At 39.9% G+C, this 19,458-nt stretch overlaps 1 protein-coding gene across 1 annotated transcript in view; it reads left to right on the top strand.

Moving 5' to 3' along the window:
• The window catches only part of SPIDR (scaffold protein involved in DNA repair), a 201,391-nt gene that overhangs the window by 32,760 nt on the left and 149,173 nt on the right, over window positions 1-19,458 (top strand). The gene's annotated exons all lie outside the window — the stretch shown is intronic.

Below are 19,458 nucleotides of genomic sequence, written 5' to 3'. Positions count from 1 at the left end.
TTCCAAAATTCTAATGTCAATGCTAAAAAAGAAATAAAAGGGGGGAGAGGATGAAGGTTAAGCAGTAAAACTCAATGGATTTGTTCAGAGCTGTTGAATGCATACCAATGGCTCTAAATATTTTATTCCAGAAGGAGAGTATACAAATTCCTTGCAGATAACTGGAAACTATTGGCAGTAGGACCATTTTTTTCTCTTGTACCTTGTACCCTATCTCTTTCTTTTTCTCTTAAAATGTGATGTGGCTTTTACCCAACCTGCTTCATCATTTGGTTTGGGAGCTGGGACTGCTGTGAATCAAGAGGTTGTGTAGACCCTGCCTCCTTTTCTTCAAGGTTAAGTGAACTAGGTCTGTGCTCTGTCTGAGTTTGTCTCCTCAGCTAACTGAACCCTGTAGAGGGTGTCAAGGCATCATTTTCTGGGGCAGGTTCTCTAAATGGCTTTTAGTGGTGTGAACTATGAACTTTGAATGTCAGTAAAAATATGGTGAAAAACTGAAGCTTGTCTGTTGTGTGTTTCTTTTTCACTCTCTCTCCTGTGTAACCAAAATTGTTTATTTTAAAAGGTATAGCTACATACAGAATTTGCCTCCCACATCTTTTCTTATATATCAATAGCAGTGGCTATTTGAGATCAGCTACTTTTCTGTGAAAAGTGACCTGAGCCAAGGAAACCCCTCCTGGACAAAAATCAGTATTCCTGTGGGCCTTTATTGATGAAGGTAACAATGCAGCAAATCTGTTACAGGGTTGAAAATACAGTGAGAAGGAAAAGATTTTTGTCTTGTTTATGTTGAATAAGATTCTTGCCACTAGCCTCCTTTCTACAACACATATGTGGATATCCACTGAAGTTATGTGCTAACCATATAAACAAGTAAATCTCTTAAGCTCTGTGTCAGACCCTGTGTTTGCAGTGTCTTTCAGGCCCTAAAACTGTCATGAATTTCTTATGACAGTTGAGAAGAAAACATACAGCCTCCACTGATACCTGCACAGATATGACAGAACTCTTAATCATAAGATTTAGTTTCCCTTTGCGAAGATTATAGGTTAAGACATTCATCTCCTTGTTCTATCTTGGATTACTAAGTGTTTGTGGCTGTGTGTCACCGTATTTATCTAGTCCACATGCTGTATTTGAATTTAACTGAGAGTGTGTTTGGATGAATAAAGTAGCATAATTTCCTTCCCTTCCCCTGAAGGAGAGGTGGGTTTCTTTTAAAGTATGGCAGCTATTATGACTAACTGTATAATTACACCTTTAATCAGAGTAAAATATTTTAGATACACAGTAGCCCCATTTGGCCCCCTCAGTGTTGAACTGAAAACCCTCTAAAGATGCATAGTATGTCCTGTAGTCATCATCGTCACCTTTAATCACTCAGCATATTAAAGCCACTATGCAGGAGTGTACACGGCTGCATGATTTACTTTTGGGGGTGGTGGTAAAGGCAGGGAAGAAAGAGGCATTTATGTAAATTCCTTTTTCTGCCTGTAAATCCGCAAGGACATTATTGTGTCTCTTCTTACTATCTCTGATCATCATTTTGCCAACACTGAATAGATTTCCTCCACTGTTGTGTTGTGCTTGAAGGTGGATGTGGTTCTGAAGATGTGAGGAGAAGCTTTTAGTCCATCTGGGCCATTGAAGCTTTTGGGAGGCTGGTGGGTCTTGAAAGCAACTTGTTCAATGCACAGTTCAGAGGCATGACCTCCAGAAAGCCTCTCTTTCTGTAGACAGTAAACTAGGTGAACATGTCCTCACAGCTCCTTAAAGACCCAGCTCAGCTATTATCTCTCCTGTTTTATTTAGCTAAAAGCTGGTCTCTAATTTTGGACATATTGGGATTCAGTATTCCCCAAAATAAGAAAAACGTACTGCTACAACTAACATCAGTTTTGTAATTTACACATTCCACCCCCAGTGTTAATCCTATAATTGTAATAAAGCCTAGTAAGTGCTGTTTCTTTCAGACCTTAATTATGCTAGCAGCTACTTCCAAAAGAAATCTTGCTCTAGTTGAAATGCACTTACGTTCAATATTTACTTCTGCTCTGTTTCATGTTTTGCCTGATGTATTTATTTTATATCTTGTGCAGAGAGGATGAGTAGAGGAGGAAAGGAAGGGGCAGATGTCACATAGTGAAGAAGGGACACCACCAGAATGGCAGTTCTGTCAAATAAAGCCAGATGCATGGATTTCACAAAGTGGCACATACTGTTCATATTTGTTGTCATCTCTGCAACTAACGTAGGCTAGTTTGGGACTAAAAGGTTAAATGTTGTTGGAAGCAGAACTGAAAATGGCTGAGAATACTGTTTGAGAGGGTTAGAGAGTTGGGTTGTGCTGTAGGAACTGATCTCACACTGCAAGAAGTGAGCAGATCTGTGGTTCCAAGACAGATGTGTCTGACAGATTTCAGGATTAATTACGTATGGTGTATTTTGCTTGATCAGGAGTGAAAAATTTTGAGCATCAGGTTTGCTAAATGATGGTAACAAGTTTGTTGCCTGTTACTGCAGGTTTTCTTACAACTTATTGGGTATACAAACATTGTATAGGGATGTTAGTACAGCACTAAGGGCAGCAAATTAAAACAAACATCATAAATGGGAAAGCCTTTGTAAAAATGTGCAGACAACTGCATTCAGCACAACTGTTGATGGCTTGGCCTTGAGCTCAGTTGGTGGAGCTGCTGCTGCCTGACTGCCAAGATAATGTGTATGATGTAACCATGCCAAGCCCACATTATCCTGGTATTACAGCAAAAGCTCTGTCTGTGAACTGGCATCTTCCAGTTACATTCAGGTAGAGTAACAAAGTAATTGGAAGGGTTCTGCCAATACTGTACACCAATACTGTACAGCTTAAAGTGGGTGTTTGGGGTACGAAAGGTAAAGTAAAACTTTTTTGCTGGCCAGGTACTAGAGAAAGGTTTTAGTACCTTTTTTTTATCTAACTTTTGTATTAAATGACCCTACAAGCACGCACCTCCTCCCAGCTGCAGAGGAACGTTTTCTGATGTAAGAATAGCTGTGGCCAGGAGCCCACAGTTTGGACACTGGACAGAAACACAGGTTAAGCGAAACAGATTAATTAGCTAAATCGTACCAGCTGCTTTGCTGCTGGCTGAATGTGCATTATAACAATCCCTGATCTTCAGCGAATAGTAGATATTTGAATACTAGGAAGCTTTGAGTAATAGGGAAAACTTCAACAAAATGTAGCAAGTGTTCTGGTTTTAAACATGTTTGTTACATATTCCATAACTGAGAAGGTGCAGAATATAAATGTCTTTGTATTATCTAGTTTTAAGCATCTGTATCTAGCTGTCCAGCAGGTAAATAAATAGGTTCTAATATGACTTATTTAAATAGGACCTAAAATTTGGACCTAAATAGGTCGAAATGTGACAACTGCAAAGGTAATTTGTTATGTCCTGTCATAAATATGTGCAATTTGACGGGAGATTTTTTGGTTTTGTTTTTTTTTTTGAATTGGAGACATACTCTGAAGCTACTTACACAGTCCAAACTTGTTTATGGGGTTGCATGCAGTTTCTTCACGCAACCGTCACAAACCCTTCCGGCTTTCTGAAGTTTTTGGAACAGTTAGTAAATTCTAACTCTCCATCTTCCTCTTTGTCTGAAATTTGCAATTTCCTTTCGAGAAACAACTTCCTATTGAGTGTGAACTTATCTGGCACTTTGATGTATTTGAAATTCTTTTTTTGAGGTCCTGAATATATTGCAAAATCCAGTGTTGTCTTCACGGCCTGAATTTCTGCACTGCCTGAACTGCAAAGATATAGAAGTGGTTAGGAGCTCATCTAACCAATGAAAATCTGAATCAGTTGTGTTTGGTCGTGCAGTGTGATTGTAAAACTGCAGTAATTGAAATGTGGTTAGGCAGCTAAGGGGGACTGAATTGTCACATATTTGCTGTAATCAGCATAGACTTTGGGAGATTTGCCTTTGGGGAATTGTGTGGATTTCCAAAAAATGCTGCAGCATATTTGGAGGCAGATACAGAAATGGGCTGATCTCTGCAGTGCAGCTGATCATCATGCCAGAACTACAGGAATCTAAGTCCTGGCCTGCAAAATAGCCATTAAACTCAGATTTAGATGCCTGTGTTCTGTAGACAATGAACAGAAGAGCTTAAGTGCTAAATACCAGGATTCCTAGCTACTGTCTTTCTGACCAAGGAACGCTTAAGCTCCCTGTTGTTCCTGCATTTTATCTAATGCCTGTTTGATGTGGAGCCAGGGACTGGAGCTCTTGAAGACCCTTTGAATCTTGTGGGTTTTTTTCCACAGTGGTCCAGCCTTCAAGGGCGGGATAGAAATTACCTCCTCATTGCTTAGTTTGGTGGGTTGAGTGCTTTCCTGAGAGGGAGGGATTTAAACTCTCTTAAGCTAAAGATTCTCTTGCCAGAATTTGGGTTTCTTGCTGCTTGGGCTGAAACGTCTGGAGTGTTACAGAAGATTTATGTGTTTACTGTTGTGGATGTGCTTTGCAATGCAAGTAATGCATACAGCTTGCTGCTAGTGGAAATCTCTGCAGAGCATAAACCCACACCTACTGAATCAAGCCCCTAAAAAGGCTTAGGTACAAAAGTACCAACTTTGTACTCACAGGCTTAAAAGTGACATAAACTGTGAGCCTGCAGAGTTGCATTGCAACTAGGTATGTCGAGAAGAAGTGCTTTAAGAAGCTCTCGAAATACTAGCTTTTGGAAAAGCTGGGTTTGTCAAGAGGCTTTGAGGACAAAAGTGAAAGATTTTTGTGACTGACCTCTTGGACTTTTATGTCTAAATGCCATGGAGTCTGAGTCTTAGCTTTTATAGCTGAAGATATGCATGTAAATACATAAGGTTAGTCTCTTTTGAAGTCTTCCTGAAGTTATCAGTGCTCAGTTGTCTCCTGTTTTGAAGAGACTTAAAGACTTTTGAGAGTCTTTTAGATTTGAATGCCTGCTTATGCTAAATTCAAATGTAGATGTCTTGCAGTTCTGCTTTGCTTACCTCTGGACATTAAGCCTTAGCGGTGCACAGAGCTTTCATGTGGGAGTTGGTGTCTAGCACCTGTGCATAATAAGCTTGAGAGTCAAGTTGCCAGATAGAGGTGTGAATCTTATGAAAATGTTGTCTTAAACAGTGTGTCCCCAAACCACAGGAGCTGATGGTAGATCCAGTCTTAAATGTCAGGCTTTCTGAATCAGTCCTGTGCTTACACCACTACAGCATGTTTTATTGAGAAGGTTCAGTTGCTCAGGCAGTACTTGATAACCATCATGTGCTTTCTGAAGTAGATCCTTGGGTTTCTATTACTGCTATGGTTTCCTATTCTGTGTCTGAAACAGGGAATTCCCCAGCTTTCTCCCAAGAGCTTTTGTGTGTGTGTGTAAGTTCTGGGTTGTGCTCTCTACCTAGAAGTCTTCTGGCTCAATTTTTTCCTTCATGAGTCACGAGCAAACTCTGTTGTTGGTGGTTGCCATCTACAGCTAATAGCGTTCCTCTGCTTCCACCAACATGGTTTATATATTGTCTGTCAAACTAATTTAGACATCATCTGTGCTTCCTTCTCCTAGGGTTGTATCAACAGAGAGACCACATTTGTGCACCCAGCCTTCACAGTCTTGGCCATGATATGTGGCAATATTATAATATCTAGAAAACCCAGGCACAGAAATCCAGCAGTGTTGCTTTCTGTAAAACCCAGTCCTTTCTGGGACCTCTCCTTGCACTGTCCTTTTGATGCAGTTGTTGAATGAAATAGAAGGGCTTTTCTGATGTCTCTTTCCCCTGGAGTTCTATAGTTACTGTTCAGGACATGAATAAGGCAATGGATTGATGTTGTCAAAGTCCTTAAATTATCAGTGTAGCATCACTTGAAACTGTAAAACCTCTTGGGGTTTGGCCTTAAGTTTTGAGGTTTTGAGTATAAGAAAACATTGCTGCTTTTGCTGCCTGTTTTTGTGTGCTATGTCCAAATGTTAAGTTACCTGCCATGAAACTCCTACATGTATTTTTCTATATTTGAAACCAGTTTTTAGAGTGCATTTATATGTGTAGTGCGTTGTGGGGTAATACAGAGCTTGGTTTTGAGGCATGGAGGAGTGGATGTGCATGCATCTGTTTCTACATACACGGTTCTTCCTTTTCTGTTTAGTAAAAATTATGTTGAATTATTACAGCCTTACACAGGGGAAGTTGGTGAAGTTAACTGAAGTTGCTATTCTGCAAAAAGCAGGGTGAATTTAGGAACATGTTAGAGTCCTCATAGTTCAGGCAGGACATGCTAACAGATTAACATTAGGTATATAAAAATACACAAAGATAAACCTAAAACTGGGGAGAAAAGTATGTGACATTTCCTAAATGGAAAATTACAGGTTTCTTTAAATATAAGCAAGTAAATGTAAATGCTTGTGCTTAGGATGCGGTGCGGTGCATGCATACACACGTGTGTGTTTCACTGCAGTGTTTGAGAGTGTGGGTGACTTGTTAAATTGAACTTTCAATTTCTTAAGAAGTTTTTCCTTGAGAAGTGGTTGTCTCATCAGGTAGTCTAAATTGTAATTGTGTTCTTTTTCTCTTTTGCATAGGGTAGGCTTTGCATTCCTTCTGTAAGTGCATTCCAGGAATAATAATACTTCTGTTTGGCTGTAGAGGTGCAGTTTTCCAGGACTTTTGTTAATAATAAAATGGAAGAGGGGTGGGGGGAAGAAAAAAATCACTTGCTTGATGATACTCTTGCAAATTGAGAGAAATTTTCTAGATCAGCTTTTAATTTAGAAGCTCAGCCCTTCCTCCTTCCTAAGTGATTAGTACATAACAGAATCCGTTTGCTTTTGGCAATTTGGGGGGAAAATGCATTTAAAATGTCTGAGATTTCCAAGTATAAATTTGGCTGTAGTAGATGTCAATAAACACGTCAAAAGGATCTTTATCCTGAAGTCTTGGTATGTGTTATATTAGTGCTCTGAATTGCAAGAGCTCCAGTGGAAATCTTAAGTCAGCGTTTTGGAAAGCAGGGTTTACTTGTGAGTGTATTTTTACATTAATTTGACAGGGGAGTTTAAAACTGAGCAAAACAATCTTTTTTTACAAGAATATTCAAACTCTTGGCTGAATCCTGTATTCCTCTTTATGCCTAGACTAAATCATCTTGTACCGTTATATGACACAGCTGCATTTGTTGTTAATCTGAATTTTCTTAAGTGACTGAATTTTTTGTTTTATTTTAAAGTTATAATTAGTAGGTAGTTTGCTTTTAATAAGTTGCTAACTCCAGAGAAAAACCCTGGTACCTGCCATTCTGAACAGAAAATACTGTATGAGTTGGAATTTAAATCATTAGAACAGCTGTATAGATAAACTGGATTTTTGGCAAGTAGAAAGCAAGATCTTGCTCCACTGCAGTTCTGCCCTATATTGTACCCTGAAAAATGACCCTTGAAGCATGTGAAGCTCTTCAGATTTTTATAAGACTAATTGTTTAATTTTTTTAACAACTCTGCTGCAATGTTTTGCCCATCTTTCTGACCGAAATGAAATTACTGTCATTGCAAGCTGGGGAATGCAGATCATCCAGGGAGTAGTTAGGTTACTGTAGGCACAAGTATCTCTGGTGATTTAAAGTGGGGAATAGAAAACATTGCAGTGTTTTAGGTAGGTATAATAGATTCCAGGACCATTTATTGCCACTGAAATAATACGAATGTGTGCTACATTGCTGTCTAACCACTAAGATAAAAAATAAAATTGGATTAAAATACTGCCAGTAAGAGGAGCACAAAATACAGTGGATGCCAGCATTTGCACTGCTGCATTTAGGGAATAAAGCTGCCTGTATCAGACACTTCCTCAAAATGGTGTAGCCAGGTGCCCAGAACCGATTGAGCCCTTTCTTCGAAGCTGCTGTTACTGTCCTTCTCTCAAATTGGCTTTTCCCTCTCCCCCTACCTGAGCTTGTCAGTGCTGTGAGCACAGCTGCAACAGCAAGACTCCAGATGCTGCTGTTTGAGAGTTAACTGCTGTTTAATGAGGATTTTTTTTCCCTTGCATTTACTTCTACAACAGATTTTAGGTCCAGGTTTGTGGCCCCACATATTTCAGGAAATTGCAACTTGCACGGTATTTTTAGTCACTTCATGCACAACTTGTGAGTTTTTTGATCAGAATGTCAATAAGTCATTTAAGGTTCAAGAAATAGAAGATTTACATCTCTAAAAATCTGCTAGCTGCAGAGGACAAATATCACATGAGTATTTGGGGAGAGGAAAACAAGCAGAGAATGTTTAATAAGATCTGGAAAGACACATTTTATTTTTAAATGCTTCTCCTAGAAGCTGAATAAACTTCTATTATTTTGGCATATTCTTGTCAGGTTGGAGTTACTCTTCTATTTTAATAAAATAGAAGGGAACACACGCACCACTGAATCTTGCAGAGGCTGCTTTTTCCACGACACGTGTAAATGCACATTGACATGTGCTAACCTAATAGGAAGTCAAATTTCTTTGTGATTCTTCTCCCCCCTCACCTTCCTGAAATAAAGCAAGCATTGATTTAAGAATGAAAATGAAATTGAGCCATCACAATCTCTTGATCTCGTTTGAGATAATAGAGGCATGAAGCCAAAAAGTATTGGGGATTGCTGTGGAAACCAATCAACTATTGCTTTTTAAAGTGTGTTAAAGTATGCAGACAAACACCAAGGCTCTCTTTTTCTCTTTGCCTGTAATTGAGAAGCATTACCTTAATTCTTTTTAATCTTCCTACTTTATGCAAGCTTTATAATCCTTATAAGGAACTGCTTAGTACAAATTACTGATGTTTGTATTTCAAGGCTCTTTCCTTTGCAACTCTCCGTGCCAGTTGCTAGCCAGTTCTTTAAAGGCTTGCAGTCCATTGAGTTTAATTGTGTGAGGACTGTATTTGATTACTGTCTTACTGGGACATTTCAAGTGTGTTTTTCCTGGTATGTTTATGTGGTATGCTTATTTACTAATAAAAATTTTAAATATGTGATTGTCTCCATGTGTCCTCTAAAGTATGCTATACCCACATTACGGCAATCATGTCACTGTGTGTCATGTAATACACATATATTGCAGCCCATACGTGGTTTTCTTCTAATCAAGATCTCAGAGGAGTTTTAATTGATCTTCACTTTGAAATCTTTGATGTACTGTGAGCACTCAGTGTAACTAAATGTGTCAAACTTAATACAGAATTGCAGCAGTTAGCACCTCTGAATCTCTCTATAAAATGTGTATTTATAACAGCATTACAATTTTCAATTACAGTGCCTTACCCAGTTGATGGTTATTTTATTTTCCTTCTGCTCCTCCAAAGTTTAGGCACATGATCTAAAAGAAAATCTGTAAACTGAGTATTGGGCTCCTTTCCTTTGTTCTTTCTCCAGACAGAATTCGTTTTAGCAGAGTACATTTTATGTGTTTTGGTGGGTTTGGGTTTTGGGGTTTTTTTTTTTAACTAGTTTTCTTGTTTGGTGCTCTTTGCCTCACTCAGAAAAGCAATTAAATGGGTCTTCTGTGTCTTCAGGCTGCATATAGGCAACCTCATCATTGTTAAAAATGAGTTTAGATGAAGATGGTGCTTTTGTATGCGTACTCATGCTGTCATCACTAACACAGTATTTCAGACGTGGTAAGACGTTTCCTGCCCTGAAATGTTTGCTGTTTAAGATTGTTTTAATGGTGCAAAAATGTGGGGGGAAAAAATGGTCTAGAAAAGGTAAGAGGTGGAAGGACTTCTGGGGAGAAGGGAAAGGGTCAGAAAAAATGGGAAATGAAGAGGAGGGAAGAAATGAAGTGACTATTTTAGGCTTTGGGGGCAGTCCTGCAGGCGCTGCGAAGCAATAAATGGGGCAAAGGGGAGAACAGTCAAGTGAGAAGAATGTGGAGTGAGTGGGAGTAGAAGAAAATGAATGCAATGTGCTGTGCTGCCCAGCAGCCTGGTGTCTCCTGAAGCTGCCAGCACTGTAGCTGTGAACACCGGCACTGCTGGAGCTGGAAGCAGGGTCTGAATTCCGAGATGTCTTTGTACCTCTGTGGAAAATACGAAGAGAAAGTAATATTCCACTAGGTGCAGAGCATTACTGCAGAAATCATGCCTCTATTGCATTTGTGTGTTATACAGCACTGGGCCACTCACTTGGGTTGCTTCTCTCTCTCTTTTTTGCTCTTTCCGTTTTTTGATAGTGCTTTTCTAAGGGGTTTCACAGGAAACTGCAGGCAGATCAGCCAGAGATGAGAAGCCGGTGTGCATAATTTGTACTTCACTGTGTATCTGGGTGCAGTCTCTCATTCAGTTATTCTGGAATTGATTCCTTTCATCTAAAAAACAACCTGCTTGCAGGTGTCACCTACTTTTTGAATGAGAACAAACTATATGAAAGATGTCTTAAGGTCTTTGATTGTTCCCTGCGTCATTATTGGAATGGGTTGCCCAGGGAGGTTGTGAATGCTCCATCCCTGGCAGTGTTCAAGGCCAGGTTGGATGAAGCCTTGGGTGATATGGTTTAGTGTGAGGTGTCCCTGCCCATGGCAGGGGGGTTGGAACTAGATGATCTTAAGGTCCTTTCCAACCCAAACTATTCTATGATTCTATGATTACTGGTAGAGGTATTTTCTCATGGGCTCTTTTTCATAAAGAATTTTTTTAAAGAAACTTGTACGATCGTTATTCATAACTGTGGAGCCTAAAGATGCCAGAGAGAAGTAATTTTATAAGGAAAGATTTAATTTATTTAGACGCAGTGATCTCTTTGCAGTAAAAAAAAACTTGACAGACTTCTGGGGCCTATAGAAGGGCTTAGCCCTGAAAGCTTGTCTGTTTTCCCACAGCTACATCTGTTTGTCTAGTTAAAAATATTACCTCTCATTACAAGTATTTGTTCTCTCTGAAGGCTTGGAACAAAAGAAAAGAGTTGCTTGAGGATGGAAATGTATTTCCTCCCTTAACAGCTCCTACTGAATCCTGCAGGTGTTTAGTCTAGGTACTTTAGGATTTAGCTTATAAATAATAATTTGGCTTTTAATCATGCCTTTCAGTTGAGTCCTCTTGTTACATCCAAGTTTTAACCTGGATGATTACCATAGCATCACCTAAAATAGAGACAATAAAACTGAGGTTTTGTGGCCTGAATCCACTAACTTTAATAAATGAAACTGAGTGAACAACTATAAACAAAAAAATCTGAAAGTAGGTTATCAAACCGTGTGATAACATCAGCTCCTTGGAAACATGAAAGTGACTATTTCTGTGTCAAGAACTAAACCCTGTTTGAGTGGTATTATAAGCTGACTACAGTTTTCTTGTGTGCCCAAACTTCACTGCATAACGTTGAGGCTTCTGTGCAAAATGGTGTAATTATCTGCATGCCCTATCAGAGTCAGGCATTTATATTTGAAAACCTGGGTCTCTGTCATCTGGAGGATCCTTATCAAGATGAGAACTCAACTGCGTGGGATAATACACAGTTGCATGAGAGGAGACCTGGTTCTGTCCCTGAATAGTTTGCAAGATGCAACACGTGAAATGGCGTCTCCCCCCTCCCCTCCTAGTTTTTAAGGAGAGCAAAGGTTATGGTAGTTCACATGAGTGTAGTGTTGGTTAACAGTATGTTTAAATTGGCCCCAGTTGTCTTTCTTCCTGGGAGAAACTGAAGATGTTCTCGTATGATGGAAAAATAAAGGATTAGACAAAACCCACCCCATTTCTAAGCTGTTTGTATTGATATTTTTAGCTTTGCTGGCTCTACTAAAAGCTGACAATTACTCCCATCACAGACTGATGGCAAGATCAGTGTTAATGCAGAATATTAGGAAGTGAGAGATTGACCTCATAAGGAGAAAACTTCATTAAGCTACTAAAACGATGCTTTTAAGAGGTGCAGTGGCAGCACAGCACAAATGCTAGAGATTGGGGGAAAACTGCAGCAGGGTTTTTCATACATTCCTTTCAGTACAAATTAGTATCCCTTCACTGCTGGTCGGTAAACTGCTTCATGCTCAGTTTGTGCCTTAATAGCTCACTGTCCCCTAGTATTCTTTTCTGCCCTTGTGCCCAGCACACAGACATTTTGTTTATTCAGCATCCCTGTTTAATTCTACATCTAAAAGTATGCTTAGAAATAAACAGAGTGCTTCTTGCTTTACAGACTTATTTTGTGTAAAAATGCACTTTCGCTTAGGAGACAGCCTCACCTGTTTCGGTTGGCTGAGCCATGCCTTAGAACAACCTGTTCTGGGAGAGGCAGGCTGGAACAGCTTGTGGATATACCTCCAGAGGTATAGCCTGCTAAACCTGTTTGCCTTGTAGAAGCTGAGGTTTCTGCTTGAGGATTATGAGTTATGGCTTCGATTTCATCTTCCTTACCACTTGTGTATTCTTTACCTGGCTTAGAAAAGAAAAAAATGAAAGTTGGTAAAATACCATCTTTTCATAAAGTGTGTAAAAAGTCTGGTTTGTTGTCATTTAAATCACTCCTTTCCCAAAGTTTTTCTTTTTGTGTGTGTGTGCAAAATCTTATTCTCATGTTATTTTTTCCATCCTTGTTTTTTAAAATGATTAGTGTTGTGTGCAGGATACTGTCTGCCAATGGTGTATGAGTACAGGATTATGTGTGGAGAGCTCAAACCAAAGAAAAACATGGACCTCTCCCTCCACAAAAAAGGAATGCATAGCCAAACATACTGTATGTACTCCTCATTGTCACCTCATTTTCCACTTCAAGGCAGTGTCATCTAGAGAAGATATGGGAGCTGATAAATGATGATACAAGTTACTTATTTTGTTAATTGTTATTTCATGTGTGATATAAAACAGCATTTTGTGGGCTTGCCTACTGTACTTCAACTTCCTCGCTCTTTGAAGTTTACAAGGGAGTATTCCTGTCCATATTGTCCTCCACGCCTTTTCTTGGTTTCAGAAATGATGCAGGAAGCTCAGTGTCAGAGGGTAGCCGGCAGTTGGACTTGACAGCAGCTGTATCACTCCATTAATTTCTGCAGAGTTGCAACCAATCAAAGCCTTTTGAGCTCCTTCAGTCCGTGAAAGTATCTTTGAAATAGTCCCATTTAGTTGTCATAGAATCATAGAATAGTTAAGGTCCTTTCCAACCCTAAGATCATCTAGTTCCAACCCCCTGCCACGGGCAGGGACACCTCACACTAAACCATGCCACCGAAGGCTCTCTCCAACCTGGCCTTGAGCACTGACAGGGATGGAACACTCACAACTTCCTTGGACAGCCCATTCCAGTGCCTCACCACCCTCACAGTAAAGAACTTCCTCTTATATCCAATCTAAACTTCTCCTGTTTAATTTTAAACCCATTTCCCCGTGTCCTATTGCTGGAATCGCCTGACATCTTTGTAGCCCCCCTTCAGATACTGGAAGGCTGCTAGCCCCAACTTTCTCAGCCTGTTCTTTTGCTGACAGTTATTCGTATTTTTCCTTGGAATTAACTCATGCTTGGGGGATCCTTTCAAGACAGTAGCTGATGCAGCTGTGATTTTTGACAGAACTGTCAGAATAAATGGGGTTAGACATGGGTAAGGCTTCCCCAGGAGTTTTCCAAAGGAAAGTCCAGCAGTGTAAGCAGTGATGCCTAAGGTGCAGTAGCTGGCCTCCTTCCTCCAGAAATAATCAGGAATCAATTTCCTTTAAGATAGGAAGTACTGTGCTCCTGGAGGCAGTGAATCCTTTTTAATTAGTCATAGAAGAGAATTCCTCACCACTTGTTTAAAGGTCTCAAAGCACCATTAAGAGGAGATGAGGGTGCAGTCTGTGACCAAATTCTGCTTTGAATAATTACAGTGTTGCTGCCTACACTTCTCCATATTCAAGTAGATACAGCATTCTTCTTTGCTACTTGGCATAAATGATTTTGTGTGCTAATAGCTACTGCATTCCAGCCTAGGGGCGGTAGCATCTAGGAGATAGCAAAAACTCATTACCACATCCATGTGAAGGGAGATGTTGCTGAAGTTTAGAGGTGGCGAGCAGGGAGAAATAAGTGAACACTGTCAGCTCAGTGGTAGATTCCTACAGTAATTCTTGAGGTGGCTGTTCTTACGCCCTCAAAGAGTGTATGGCTCTGTTTCCTGTGATGGTAGCCACATAATGTATGTGGAGCAGGACATGTCGTTTCCTAGTGCGCTGAACCAATGCCACTGATAAATATTTAGGACAGACCAGATGGTCTGAGCGCATGTGCTGTGGAGGAATGCTATACTTAGCTAAACAGCCAGGCATTATCTGAGATCCATGTTAAATACACGCTGTCTCTGTAATAAGGCTGGCTGGTTGTTCCAGGTACAAAATTTCAGTTAATCTGCTGTGTCAGTTTGGGCTTGCAAGTCCAAAAATACCTTGTTGGTGATTTACGTCTTTCATTGTTGTTCTTGTTTGTCATACGGTTATCTCTGCCCACGCAGCACTACCTCATCTTGTGCGATTTGCGTGCTGTTCCTGTGGTTATTCCGTGAGAAGAAAGTTTGGTGTCACCCACAGAGCAGCACACGCCTAGTTCTGTGCTTAACATTGAGCTGCTTGTGTGAAGGTAATCTGAATTTTATCGCCCCAGAGTGAAAGTAGCTAGCTTACCAGGGACCAAACTGTTTCTCAAGATACTAGGGAAAATGTTCGGCATAGACTTCAGTGTTTCCGTTAAAGCTCCAGAAAACACAAAGCTCTGAAGAAAACAGAGAGCTTCAAATGCCTTATATCTTTAATTATCTTTATAGAGCTGAATGATATCCTGTACTGTGTGCACAATGCTTGAATTAATTTTGTGCCGAGTAATTAAGGGGAAACTTCTTTTTTTTACCTTTACCCTACTCTTTTTAATCCTGCAAGCCAGCTTCTGCTGGAGTTAGCTTCAAGCATTCATAAGCATAGCCTGGGCCTTTGACATACTGCGCTGATGATTTATGCTTGTGAATATTCATTGTAGCAAATCCAGCGGCTTTTCTGCTTGCTCAGTTCTTTTGGAAAGTACCATGCAAGAAGTAAAACTCTTGTAGCCTGTAACTAACTCTCTGGGGTAGAACTGTGCAGTGTTTGAATCCCTTTGCATGCACAACAGCGCAAGTGTAACATTGCTTATCAGAGAGGAAGACTGTGTAAAAGGAGAGGTGGTAGGGTAGTCACATTAAATTGACTGTGTGTGTTTGTTAATACCAGCCAGCTTCCACCCATCTGGAGAGCTGTCATGAGAGGCCACTTAGGAGGAATGCAAATTAATTCTGAAAAAAGGAAGGGAATCCAAAAAGGGAAAAACAGAGTCCCTGAGACAAGAGGCAGGAGGTAACAGAAAATGGTTACAGAGTTAGAAGCAAAGATACATGAAAGAACAAACAGGAATGGAAATACCATAACATTAATTTTCCTCTGTATGTACATTGGTCAAAGTCTGAAATTCTCAACATTATTTCCATTTCTGACATTAATTGGCTTTGTGACCTTGAGAAAGCCTGGCTCCCTAAGGGTGCCATATGAGAGACACTGTTAGTTCTGCTGTCTGAGCTAAGCTATAGTAAGGTAATAAGACGGACAAAAATTGTTGGGTTTAGGGAAGGAAATTACAAAGTAAGTGTCCTCCAACTGCAAAATGTTTTCAGTGTCTGTGTAGAACTTCATAGCCATTTTTTGACAGTAAGATGAGATTTGGCCGTACTGCAGCATGCTGAAGCATCTTAGTTTCAGCTGATGAACTTGTTCAGAGTATCTGTGTGCCTTTTTTGAGCATCGCATCTACAGAGTATCTGCATACCAACTGGGAAAGATTTACATTTTCTGAATGTACGATGACTGAACAAGTGAAAATGTTTCACCAGTACAAAAGTAGGGTGTATATACTGACAGATTTCCGGGAAAGAAGGGTTACACTGTGTGATGTAACTTGGGAGGAGAGCCAAGGGGGATGCGAAACTCCCAGCTGCTCATCTCCTTGCCTCTCATTAGCAATCACTGTATGAGAAAGCCTTGTCTTAAAAATACAGATCGGTCATTCAATAGAATTGATATATTACTTTCCTTTTTGTACAGGAAGTGTTGTATGGTTCTGCTTTTTGTGCTGAAGCTGGAAACTTCAAATGGGAATTTAACACTTCTTATTATCTTACTGCTAATTTATTGATAAGAAATATCATTATTGAAGTGATCAAATACAGGTATTTCTTGCTTCCATCATTACTGAAGCGAAAAGGTAATTTTCTTCAGACCTTTTAGAGGTAAATGCTGTGCAGATTGCAAAGGTACTCCCAAAGAATTCCCAGAGTGTTCAAGGCAAAGCAACAGGCAGCTGAAGCAAATCTTCTAAGCCTGAAGGAGTACTTGGTTGCAGAAGTAACAGAAAGGTATCTTGTGTGCTGCCTGCATGCAAAATCTGTATGCTTATGAATGCTATCTTCATTTCGCTGAAGTCAAGGGTTTTGTCTTTGAAAAGTTTGGCCAGGATTTTACCATTTCTGTGATAAATTTTTGTGTGTGGTTTTTTTTTTTCTTTTAAATGAATTCAGATTGACACAAGTAATCATATATTCTTTAGCAATCTTAACTGTTTAGCCGGGGGGGTAGGGGTAGGGGAGAAAGAGGCGGAGAATATTCACTGCTTTTCAGTCTGGTTTCTATTTTTACATTTGTACCATCTTTTACATTAGCTAGTACTAGTGAATGCTGTCAAAACCACGTTATAAATTAATGCATCTTAAGAACTCTCTTTTGATGCATTTTGGTTTAAATGTGCTTGTTTTTAAAATACAAGGTCCTCGATGCTCAGCTACAGTACTCACTGACTTTGTTTTCCTGTAGCCAGAGATTATCAGAAACAATAGCAGTATTCTGTGCATTTATATTAAAGTCATTTTCCCTTAAAAGAAAGAGCCATAAAAGGAGAGCATTTAGAACCCTTCAAATGAAACTTGTCACAGAGCAAATCGATTTATTCTGAAAGTTAACAAAGTGAGCCATGTTTGTCGTTTTAGTGAGAGAGAGATTGAGGTCAGCCTCTGCCATTTTTTTCCACTCAGCCCTTGGATGTGGAAAAGTGGTTAGCATGATACAACAGAGTTTTGTGGCAAGGCCACCATTGGAAATTATAGGTAAATATTAGTGAGCAGTCTACTACCAAGTATTTGGAGTGATTGTGATATATGGGAGACAGTCATGGTAAACCCTGGGATGGGGATAATTAAATTGGGTTCAGGCGCTGGAGGAAAGGATTGGGGTGGGGAAACTGAGCCTGTGTGTAGTGGGGAACATTGTACCTTCAGCCACCATAAACAAAATTGGCTATTTTTAAAAAATAATAAGCAGAGTAGTCAAGTGCTTTTAATTTGACACTTCTCTGTACTTAGCAGTGATGTTTTTCAGAGCCTCTTGGTGATATTACTTGAGATCGTATTTAAAAAAGCCAAACGACCTTTGGAAAGTTCAGCTTCATGATACTGATAATTGTTAACCAATTTATTCACTATTTAGCAATGATCGGTTTAAAGTGAACCTAAGAAATTAAATGCTTGTTTGTTGCCAGCTGCCCACCACCATAATGGTAGATGCACCAGCTCATTGACTGGGTACTTGAAAAATCATGTGTGTATTTGAAAATACTTTTCTCTCCAGACTGTATTCTTGACGGCGGCTACAGTTCAGTAATGCACAGAGTTGGAAGGTTGAGGTTTTGTTCTTTTTCTTCTCAGTTTTTATAGCTTCCTCTTTTAAGACAAGTTTCCAACTGACCCATTAAGGAAAAAAAAGCACAAAGAAAAAAAGCTAGTAACTCCCCCCAAAATAAAAAATCTCTCACAAGCAAACAGCCCAAAACCAAAACCCCCAAAGTACGGTTACCTTGGGGAAGTTAAGTCTAAACAAGTATACAGTAACAACTATTAGCAGAAGAATTAAATGATTTATTAGACAATCTTTACTTAGCTTCTTAACTCTTACAACAGCCAGTAGGATTGAAATATGCATTTAGCTCGCAGCACATCCCCAGGGTTTCGCATATGCTTTTTACTTGCTCAGAGAATTCAGGTTTGTGTCCTTTTTTTAGGTGCAGTAGGTATCGTGGCAATTCAAGCAAAATTAAAGCATTCCTAAAGCACAAGAGTGCGTCGGAATGGTGTTTTAAGAATTAAGTGCTTGCTTACTGCTTTCATGCTGTTTGAAACCTTTTATTCCTGGCTCTTTTCCAATGTGGAAGGAGTTTGTTTTCAGAGAAATATTGTTGCCAAGGGACGAATGTTGACTGTGTTGTGTTTAAAAAAAGCTGATATTAATTACATTCTTTTAGCTATTCTCCTTCTCTGGATAACTTTAAAAGGTCCTTCCAATTTCCAAAATACTTAGGTAAGCTCTCAGAACACGAGCACAGTGCCTCGTCATTTATGTGAAGAATGTATTAAAGAACTGGTGAGAGCTGAACTCATTTTTGTGCACAGGAGAGAAATGTTGGTTTCAGATTATTACACTAATTAAGAACATACAACAACAGTATTGAATGCAGTGATTTCCTTCCCTTTCCCCTTTTATCTGTAAAGTCTTTATCTGAGCTAGTTGTTAGATAACCTGTGTGGGGAGCTGCTTACTGCATTAGACCAGAGGAATAGACTAATTCTTTTTTCAGGACCGGGGCAGCAGTCTTTGGGTTTTTCCATTTCCCCATTGGTAATGTGAACCTAATGTTTTGTTCTGGGTTTTGATTCTTATAAGGATCAGGCTGAATTATTTAACTTTTCTACAGAACAGTTTTGTGCAAACCTCCTTGAGCTGGGTTAGTGCTGGTGGTCCCAGTGATGGGACTAGTACTAGCTCACCCCACCAGAACTTGCACAGAGTGTGGTTTGTTGTTTTGGTTTGTTTTTTCCCCCAGCTAGCTCCAAAAGGACTGAGCTCAGCTCATGTTTCTTAGTCTTCTGGCTATTTCGGAGTTTTAGATCATTTTGTTCTGTACTAGCCAAAACGCTGCTTTCCAAGTGTTTTTGCTTAATGCTTGGTACTTTAAGAAATACCATGTCAAGAGGGCATAATGTACATAACAACTGTGCAGAGCTCACCTTAGGGTGCCAACGCAGCTGCCTTGCCCTTGCTGTGCAGGAGCCAGACAGGAGCAGTAGAACAAGCTGAGCCAGAACTGGTGAATTTTGCTTACCAGCCCTCCCCTCAGCCTTCCATGTCTCTTTGCACACTTAGGGCCTCCTTATCCTCTGCTCTCATGCCTCCTTCAGTGGGATGAGTTCAGTGTATCCTTTGAGTATATAGGAGAAACTGCTCCACTGAGGTTTTATGAGTCTGAACTCCAACCCTGGCTGCTGACCAGTGATCAGTCCCCTCTGGAGCTACCTGGATGCAGCCTGATAGCTTATGCTCAACTTCTGAAACCTTCCTGGGAATCCATAGGCCTATTGGACATAAG

Source organism: Melopsittacus undulatus, chromosome 1, assembly GCF_012275295.1.
Source record: "Melopsittacus undulatus isolate bMelUnd1 chromosome 1, bMelUnd1.mat.Z, whole genome shotgun sequence".
Lineage (NCBI taxonomy): Eukaryota > Metazoa > Chordata > Aves > Psittaciformes > Psittaculidae > Melopsittacus > Melopsittacus undulatus.
Note: the sequence above shows the minus strand (reverse complement) of the source record. Positions and strands in the feature narration are given on the sequence as shown.